Here is a 10,752-nt window from a genome sequence, read left to right on the forward strand (position 1 = left end):
GGAGTCCCGGCCAACCTGGGCTACATGAGACCCCATCTCAAAGAGCTAAGCCCGTGCTTTCCGAAGTTCTGTGAGAGAGCAGCAGTCAGTCTCTCTTTGGCTGTGACTATCCAGTCCCCCACAGCAGCAGGTAGAATCCTCTTCAGGGTTTTGAAGTGCTGTTCTTTTAGTACTGGTGTGTCAAGTCCATAATTGTCTCTCTGAATAAAGCATTTGTCTGTGAATATCACAGCGAGAAAAATCATAGTGCATGACTGCTGAGCGAGGCTGAGCGTGGCAGAGCTGCAGCAGGTCAGGTGATTCCTTAGTCCTCCCGCAGGGGAGGGGTCAGCTCCCTAAGGTCAGGTCTCCATTCTGTTACAACCTGATTTTCTCCACTATCTGGAAATGTTCCCAACCATTCTTAGTATTTTTTTTTTGCTCATATACCCAAATGCAAGCCTGTTGCTAAAAGAACCCATGCTGCCAAGAGTGTTAGCCCATGCCTTTAATCTCTGTACTCTGGGAGCAGAGGTAGACAGATTTCTGTGAGTCTGTGTCCAGGTTGGCATGCTTAGGGGGTTACAGGCTAGCCAGAGCTACTCAGTGAGACCCTATGTCATTAAAAAAATACTAAAGTTGAATAAAGTTTTCTAGAGATATGAGCACCCCGATACATAAATTTTGTTTTTCACATCTGCTGTCCTGAAATCATGTTGGTTTCTTTTTTTCCTTTTCTTTTTAGACAAAAAAAAGTTTGGTGTGGCTTACTGCATACTCTTAAAATATTACTCCATGGTGTGGAGATACATTTATAACCTCTCAAGGTTATAAATATGCACAACAGTTGGGGATGTCTTAGCACGGTTAGTAAGGTGTTCACAGGGCACTGGAGAAGCAAACACTGTGCTTGCGGTGTGCACACCTGGCTTCCCAGTACTCAGGAGGTAGAGGCAGAAAGATCAGGAGTTCAAAGTCATCCTCAGCTACATGGTGAGTTTAGTGCTACTTCAGACCCTGTGTCAAAAAAAAGAAAAGAAAAAATCAATAAAGGAAGAAAGAAGAAAGAAAGAAAGAAAGAAAGAAAGAAAGAAAGAAAGAAAGAAAGAAAGGGAAAAGCACATGAGATAATTGTATGACCTGATAACATGGCCATTCCATGGTATAGTGAAGAGGAAGGTTTCTACTGTAGATGAGAGAGAAGGAGAGGGAAAACCAGCCAGAGGCATCTGGAAGAGTCCAGAGCAGAGAGGGAAAGTAGTAGACTGAATATGACCAGGAGACTGGACCTGGCCATGAGAGAAGTTGGAGCAAATGGGGTGGGGGCAATGGAGAGAGGGAGAGAGCTAAAGAGCAGAGTGACAGGGAGGAAGGAGATACGAAACTGAGAGGAATATAAAGAAAGGACATGGCTGAAATCTCAGGAAGAATGAGTAGCTGGGAGAGGGAAGCCCATGAGCTGCAGGGAGTTTAGGGTATGGGAGGAGGTGAGAGGAGGTACTGTGCTGGCCAGCATGGACTTTGAAATGTGTAACAGGTACTGGTGATACCCAGCATGCATTTCTCCATGCTAATAGGCAGCCTTTTGCACCTTTTGCCTTTTAGAATTTGGGGAAATTAAAATTTCTTTGGGCCTGACAATAACATACACAAACATGCACTCCAAATGCAATATAGAACAATAGGTCTCAATAGACTTGAATATCAATTATAGGAGACTATTATTTAATTCCAGATCCCGCAGTGTAACCAACCTTTAATGAACCAGGGCCAGGGCGATGGCTCAGCAGGTAAAAGCACTTGTCTTTCAAGTCCGCCGACCCCCATTTGTATTTCCAGGACCCTTGTGAAAACAAAAAAGTGGCATTCATTGCCACACACTCTGCTATCTCTAGCATGTCTGCCCTGTGGTAGAAGTTAGAGAGGAGAGGACCGTCTAGAAGCTCATGGGCTGGCCTGAAACTCACAGACATCCACCTGCCTCTGCTTCCCAAGTGCACCCATTAAAGGTGTTCAACACCATGCCTAGTTAATAACTTAAGATACTGTTACACATTCCAGCGGGGTGTTGTAGACAAATCACGTTTCCCCTGGGTGGTGTTGTTTTCGGCAGAGAGTTATCTTCTTTGTGTACACAAGGGGCAATTCTGAAAGCCCTTGTTTTCACCTTAATTGTGTACCTGAGTTAAGTCTTCTGCTCAGGAACAGAACCCAGAGGCCACCAGAGATGTGGGCAGACCCCCATACACCCTAGTGTATACCTGTGGTGCCTAGTCTATACCTCTCTTTTCTGAGATTCCACCCGACTCCTCTACTTTCCAGATACAATAGTCAACCACCCTTATCTTCTAATCCCTGGAATCCCATGGCTGTGACTTTTTGAGTTCTGATCACTACGTAGGGTGCAAACTACCGCTTGCTTAAGTCAGAAAAGAGAAAAAGCTGGGAACTCACCTCATGACAGGGACTTTGTCCAAGTATGGGGTCTTCTCCACCCTCTCCCTGCTCTGATTTCCCCCGAAGTGTCTGTGGGTAGTTGGTTTTTCTGTCTTGTTCAGTTTCTTTACATAGCCCAGCAAACATTGCTCACAGTGGGCTGGGCTCTCCTACACCAATGAACAATCATGACAGTCTTCCATGGAAATGCCCATGGGCCAATCTGAACACTTTGTTATCTGAAGTTCTCCTGGCAGATGACTACAAATAATGCCATCCTGACAACTAAAGCTAACTACAGCAGTGTGTGCATAGTGCTCTTGAAACTACCTGTTTACAATGTTTTCCACTGGTGGGCTGTGTGTTCTCTTCACTTGTTTCTGTTTTGTTTTGTTGTTGTTTAGAGAGACCAGGTCTTTCTATGTGGCCCAGGCTAACCTTGAACTCAAGAGCCTTCTTCCTCAGCATCCTAGGTATTGAGAGTAGAGTTGGGTACCACCGCACCTGGCATTTGTGATTTTAGGGAACTGCAAAGTATCAACTCAGAGATTTAATTTGAAAACCGACTACATTTTATAGCCTTTCTTCACCACAAAGAAGATTTTTTTTTGTTTTGTTTGTTTTTAGAACTAGAGAATAATTTTATTGGAGTTTAAAAATAAAAGCCCCAAGGACAAACAAGCTTCAAATCTCAGCAGCTGCTGGGTTCAAGAGATAAGAAAAGAAAGCCATACCATTTAAAAGGGCATGGCTATCACACACACAGACACACAGCATCCAGATGGCAAGGAAGAGAGCTTTAGAGAAAAACTGAGCCCAAGGTGACAAGAAAGACCAAGGTGTTAAAAAAGGCATGCTTAGAAACAAACAGAAAGGAACATTTGTGCTCTTCTGACTAGTTTAGAAAAGTAGGCAAAGTGACAAAGTATATGTGTTAGCTCAGGAGTGACTGTGCCAGATGCAGAGATTCTGAGAAGAAAAGGCTCAGTATCACACTAAAGTGTTAATGGTCTTCTGGGTCTTATTGCCAATGTCTCTCTCTGCTTTGGCAAGGTTTCAGGGTCCAGGGTAGGATCTGGCACAGGATGAGGAGTTCCCTTGTTCTCCTTATCTCTTGGGTCACCAAGATGATGGCTCAGTCAACAAGGTATAAGAAATTACAACAGACAGGTTTGTATACGATGACATCAAGGTTTGTACATTGCTTGGTAGTCCCATTATAATTTGGATTCATGGAAAGTTTAAACTAACTTGCCTATATTTATGGCATATACCAGGATTCATCAGTGAAGGCTATCTGAGGCTACAAATCTGCCTTAAGCCTGTCTCCTAGTGAGGCATCTAGAGCTCCACAAAGGTATTTACTGTAGCCATAAATGTTTTAGAGTTGTTTTAGAAGTTCTACAACAATTTATCTTTTAAAATTGTTTGGATCAAATCAGGATTTCCATAATCAGGAATTAATTCATTTGAACAGCAGTACATCTTCATTAAGATCCCATAGGAAGTTTGTTCAATCATAGTGTGTAAATACTCCAAAAGTGATGATTCACACCATGCCAGAGTATAGAGAGATGCAGCACTGAACAAAGAATGAGTGTCCGAAACTGGAAGCAGTTCTGGGGTATCATAGTACAGACCATTCAAAATACCAGATCCCCTTCCAGAAGACCCACCTGCCTAAAGAGAGCTCCTTTAACAAAATGGCTCCTGACATTAAAGGGTAAATTATTCCACCTATCTCTTTAATATAGCCTAAGGTGAACCCCCCTTCCTAAGGGTGGTCCTAAGTCTGGTTGACCACACCCAAGTGAGATGTTAGATCACTACCCAGGACAGAGATTCTATTGTCTTGACCCTGAGTTTTTCCTTAATGGATCTTTCCTGCTACTCTAACCCTTTGGAAAGATTGCCCTAAAATCATTTAGGAAATAAGTCAGGAGTCATAGCCCCTAAACACTTTTGGTCTTTGGCTTCTGGCAAGGATGAAGTTGCCAATTAAAATAAAGTCTCTGTCATGCAAACCAGGATACCTTCAGCTTATTAATTAATGATTTAATGTTTAGCGGCCTACCCTGTAGCGTACAAACCTTCCTGTCTCAAACTAAGGCCAATATGACATGTTTACTCTCTGCCTGAGCAATGACTGCAAATCCCTCAGTGGGAATCACTAGATTCTGCACAGGGTTTTTCCTGTAGCTCGTGGTTTATTTGAAGCAACAAAATTCATCAATAATTCAGGAAACAAGTCAGACCTTCTTTCAATCAGCAACATTACTGCCATTTGGCTTGTAGAAGCATTCTGCATATGCCACCCCCTGAAGTCACTTGATGATCTGTCTATAAATTAGAAAGCTGATTAAATTAGGCTGAAGCCTGGAGATATGAGAGGAACATCCAGCCTTTATCTCCCATGCAGCTGCAGCAGTGAACATTAGGAACCTCTGTCTTTCCTGTGCATTTGGCCCATGTTCCATGTTTGAGTGGCTGCTACTTGGAAGCTGATGCATGGTGCCTGTCCCTTTGGACAGTTGACTTTTGGGTATTCTTAAGAATAAGTAGTGCACAGTTGACATTCAGAAACAAAGAGACAGTGACGATGAGGCTCAGCTGGCTGAGTGTTTGCCTAGCACAAACACAGCCCTTCCTGCTTTTGACTTCCTGTACTGTACAAACCAGGCATGGTGGGGCACTTGCTTGTCATCCCAGCCCTCAGAAGGCAGATTCAGAAGGAACAGGTCTCCAAGGTTATATTCTGAGCACCTAGCCTACCTGAGTCCTGCCTTACAAATAAATTAATTAATTAAAATTAAGTTGAATAAATTAAAATAGAAAGAGACACACAGCATCAAAATTTGCTCAATGTGAGCTTCTTGGCTGAGACCCAAAGTAGTTCATTTTGTCAAATGAGTAAAGTTGGGGGGGAGAGGAGCAGCTACACACAGTGTGTGTGTGTGTGTGTGTGTGTGTGTGTGTGTGTGTGTGTATACATCTGTGTTTGTCCACATGTACCCTGGCTCTGGTCTCTCTCCTTCTTATAAGGCCATTTGTATTCAGTCAAAAGGCTCCACCTGATGACTTTATTTGTCCCTATACAAGCTTCCTCCTGTACACACGTGGTGGGATTGTTTCCATCCCCGTAACTTCTCATAAAGGGAAATAGATTTTAACACAGGAAGCTCTGGGACATGCAAACCCACCTCCAAACACAGAACCCATACATCTAATGAGTTATTTTAAAAACACTGCAGATGCCCCCACCAAGTATTTCTACAGTAACTTACAGGATCAGTCGAAGTTCTGTTTCGAACCTTGGCTGCTCACATACAATTCACCTCCATTTGACCAAGCAGCACTTCTGGTCCTTTGTGTGTCCCAGCATGGACAGACATTGAGAATACTTGTGCTGTATGCTTGAGATTGTTTGGTGAACAGAAATGGCTGGCCTAACCCTTTCTGGGCCCCAGAAATCAAAAGTTTGGGCAAACAGTGAGTAATGCTGGCTGAGAAGCTGTTTCAAATAACCAGAGCTCTTTGGGCTAAAGAAGGCATAAATGTGCTGTTCTGGATCAATCTCTGAATTATTGAGCAAAAGCAGCAGTGCAAAACCACATTTATCATCAGTGGGCAGAATAACAAAAACACAAACCACGTCACAACAGTAGCATTTTCTCTGTCCTGACTGATGTGCCTTTAGTAACAGGGAGCAGTTGCGGCTTCTAGGTCACAGAGGACACAGACCTCTGCTCTTGCTCTTCAGAGAGGCTGAGCAGAGTGGCTCCCACACAGAAAGGCTGTGAAAAGCAGCAAGCAGCTCTGCCACGGTCATGTGGCCGCTGGAGAGCGTATGAAATCTGTGTACACAGACAACTTATGGGGTGGGACTCAAGAAGTGAAACAATGGGGAATGCGGAGACATTCATAAGCTTGATATAGAGGAGCTGTCCTCATTGGTACCTGGTTCGGGTCAGACTCACAGGAACCAGAAAGTCATGAGGATGAAGATGTGCTAAGCAAGCTCAGTACTTTGGCTGCACATGCACCTCTTCTCCGTTGCCAAACTCTGCAGCAGGTCACCGATGCGAATGATGACTAATGACTGACTGTCAAAGCTGAACTTACAAACACCCTCTCTTCCCCCCACAGAATCAGGCTGCCTCTCTCTTACAGAGAGGTACCAGGTCAGCCTGTGTCATGGTACATTCTCTCAAAGAAGCACCAGCTGAGAGGACACTATGCTGCATTCGTTATTTGTGTTTTGCTGTGGTCATCTGGTAAACCAGTTCTGCCACTGAGGGGACAGGTCACAGCAAGACAATCTGAGTGTGACTTTTGTGGCAATACCTGAGTTTTGTTTTATTTTTTCAAAGAAACAGGGTCTGAGGGTGATTCCCTAGCATTCTACTAATTGTTGGGTTTGCTTTCCAGCACTTTGTAAACTGGGTATCAAGGCACACACGAAATCCCTGAACTTGAGAAGTCGAGGTAGAATGATCAAGAGTTCAAAGGTGTTCTCAGCAACATAGCAAGTTGAAGCCTGGGCTACAAGAGACCTCACTGAAGTGGAGAAGGAGAGGTGGGTCTTGAGAGAGGGCTCACGGGTTAAGAGATCATGTTGATCTTCCAGAGGAGCCAAGCTGCTTCCAGGGGCACTCACAGCTGTTCGTGACTCCAGCTCAGTGGGTCCAACCCCTCTCCTGGCCCCGTAGTCATTGCACTCACTTGCTCCTGCCTACACATAGACATACACTTACACACATAATTTAAAAAAAGTCGCTGAAAAACGGAAACAAAGTAGAAGGCTAGGCAACAGTGGCACTTATCTTTAATGGATCTTTGTGAGTTTGAGGCCACCCTCGTCTACATAAGTGAGTTCCAGGACAACCAGAGCTTCATAATGAAATCCTGCCTCAAAACAACAAAAACAAGTGACAACAGCTGCCGGTGAGGATGAGAGGAAGTAGGATCCAGTATGCACTGCTGGTGGGAATGTAAAGTGGTACAGCCCCTATGGAAATCAAAGTATAGGCTCCTCAGAAAATTCAAAATTCAACATAGGATTATGACACCATCTAACATAAACACTTGCAGAACTCAGAGTCAACAAACCATAGAAACTTGTGGTGGTTTGAATAAAAATAGCCCGCATAGATTCATATATTTGAATGTTTAGGGAGTGGCAGTAGGGGATGTAGCCTTGTTGGAGAGGCGTGGCCTTGTTGGTGTAGGTGTGGCCCTGTTGGGGTAGATTGGCCTTGTTGGGATAGAGTTGACCTTGTTGGGGTAGGTGTGGCCTTTTGGGGGTGGGTGTGGCCTTCTTGTTGGAGGAAATGAGTCACTGGTGGGGATGCTTTGGGATTTCAAATCACAAGCCAATCCTAGTGTTCTCTCTCTCTGCTGCCTGCAGATCCAAATGTAGAACTCTGGGCTCATTTTCCAGCACCACGTCTGCATGCACACCACCATACTGATAATAGACTAAATCTCTGAAACTGTAAGCAAGCCCCAGATAAATGCTTTCCTTTAAGAGTTGCCATGGTCATGGTGTTTTGTTTTTGTTTTGTTTTTGTTTTTGTTTTTTTCACAGAAATAGAACATTGACTAAGATACTTGTACATTCCTGATTATAGCTGCATTGTTCACAATAGCCAGGAAGCAGGACCAGCCTCGGGTGCAGCAGCATATGAATGGAGAAAGAACTTGTGGGTATATACACATGGAGTTTTATTTAGCTGTAGAGAAGAAATTATGTTATTTGCAGGAAAATGTCTACAACTGGAGATGGTCATGCAAAATGAAACAAGTCAGACTCAGAAAGACAAATATCACAATTCTCTCCTATATGTGGAAACCAAAAAGAAAATGCAGTTCTGGGGCTGGAGAGATGGCTTAGCGGATTAAGAGCACTGGCTGCTCTTCCAGAGGTCCTGAGTTCAATTCCCAGCAACCACATGGTGGCTCACAACCATCTATAGTGGGATCTGATGCTCTGTTCTGTCATGCCCGTGTACATGCAGATAAAGCTCTCATATAAATAAATAAATAAATAAATAAATAAATAAATAAATAAATATGTTTAAAAAAAGAAAACACAGTTCTATGTTCATCTCTTTGCAGAACTCCATGTCTCTTCAGCAGGCCATTCATCTCTTTTCAGTATTCCATTGTCTTTAGGATATAGCTGGTTCTGATGCAGGCTTCTGTGGTAGTGAAGAGCAGGGAGAGAAGTAACAGAGATTAGCACATGTGCAAAGCCTGTGATGGTTAGGGAAACAGGCCTCTGGGCAGGCCTGTGGGCAGCTGTCTTGAGTATGTTATGATAGGCTACATTACGATAGAAAGAGCTGTCCACTGCTGTGCTATCCTTCCTTGGCTGGCATACTGGACTCTGTAGGTGGAGGTCAGGAACCTCAGCAGTAGCATGCATTCATCACTCTCTGCTTCTTATGGTGCAACATGACCAAATATGTCAAGCTCATGCTGATGTGACTTGCCGCCAAAATAAACTCTTTTTCCCTGAAGTTGCTTTTATCAGATGATGATATCACAGCAACAGGAAAGGCATCTAAGACAAAGCCAGCATTTGGCAGACAGAGGGTCCCACTCAGAGTGGGCAGGTCTTCCCACCTCAGTGAAGGTAATTAACCCTCAAGGGTTGGCTGAATCTGCAATTCAGAGCATGGGTCATACTCATACACAGCATTTTAGAGGCTATCTGGTCAACCCTTAGCCCAGTCAAGCTGACACAGAAAATTAGACAAGACACTGACCAAATGATAAAATCTAAAAAGGAAGAAGACACACAGAAAGACAGACAGGCAGGCAGACAGACAGACAGACAGACAGAATGCACTGGGGCTTCCTGCTATTACCAGTAAATGGGAGGCATGCTCTCTGTTACACACTTGCTCATGAAACATGTTGATTATGTATATCTTTAACTGAAATTGGGTGATGAAAGTGAGATATTAGGCAGGTGTGGGAAGGCTTAACATGGAACATGTGTACATGTGATTTAGAAGAGGTCTACATACATAAGCTTTAGTACAGAAAACCGAAAACTGTCAGCCATTGGCCATTGTAGGAATATCAGGTGGAAAGTGGAAGGCTAGTTTTTCTCCACACTTCTATATCATATTTCTTCCACATTCCACTACCTTAAAAGATATTTTGAAAGCAGGGCAGTGGTGGCACACGCCACAGACACTCATGAGGCAGAGGCAGGCCAATCTCTGTGAGTTTGAGGCCAGCCTGGTCTACAGAGTGAATTTCAAGACACACAGAGAAACCCTGTCTCAAACAAACAAAAACAAAAATATTGCGAAAACCTCTTTGTATATTTGAGCCAATATCAACCATCTGAAATAACCTACTATTGGAAAAAAATAGAGAACACTAGCACCTGAATGAAGTGTGTAGGAGGTAAGAGAGGTTTGTACAAAATCTGCCAAATAGGCACTCTGAAGGGTCAGGTGAGGCACTGATAGGGAGGAGTTGTTTGCTGCCAATTCCTAACTGGAAATCTCTCTCCTAGCTCTTCAGAATGTGACTATACTTGGAGGCAGAGTCTTTAAAGAAGTGATTCAGCTGAAATGAGGTCACAGGGTGGGCTCCGCTCCAACATAGCTGGTATCGTCCCAAGAATAGGAGAGAGAGAGAGAGAGAGAGAGGCTATGTGAAGACACAAGGACAAGGTGCCCTGTTCACAGTTCAACTTGAACTTGAAATTCCTGCCTCCAAATGTAAGAAATAGAAGTTGTTGTTTAAGCTGTTCAGGCTGTGGTTTTTCTTAAGCAAAAAGCAAAGCCAGACAGCCTCATCCTGCTTGTCTCTGGCATGTTTCCATTCTTTTTAAACCATGCGCAGTTGTGTGTGTGTGTGGATGTGTCACAGTGTATGAAGGTCACAGGACAGCCTCTTGTACCAGTCCTCACCGTCCATTTTTGTTTTTGGCAGGATCTCTTGTTAGCCACTGTGTTTACCTGGCTAGCTGGCCAAAGAGCTCCTGAGTGTAGTGAGAATTTTGGTTTATTTTAAAACCCAGTTATGTAATGTAGATGTTCTTGTTTTAATCTCAGGTGTGGGATATGGGGCTGCTTCAGACTGACCACAGCATTAATTATAAAGTGTCTTGTGCTCTAGGAGGGACTACATTTTTGCCGCTGCAGACAGTTTATTTCTGGGGTCGCTGGAGAAGGTGTAAATGGGAAAGCCCTAAGAGGGTCTGTGGCTGATGTTCCCCTTGGTTCCTGCTGCTGGTTCCTGCTGCGGCACTTGTTATTGATGGCTTGATGGTTTGCTGGTTTGCCAGTTTGCTGTTTGCTGGTTTTCTGGATA

Source organism: Psammomys obesus, unplaced genomic scaffold (genome assembly GCF_907164565.1).
Source record: "Psammomys obesus unplaced genomic scaffold, mPsaObe1.curated_primary_1811, whole genome shotgun sequence".
In the NCBI taxonomy this organism is placed as follows: domain Eukaryota; kingdom Metazoa; phylum Chordata; class Mammalia; order Rodentia; family Muridae; genus Psammomys; species Psammomys obesus.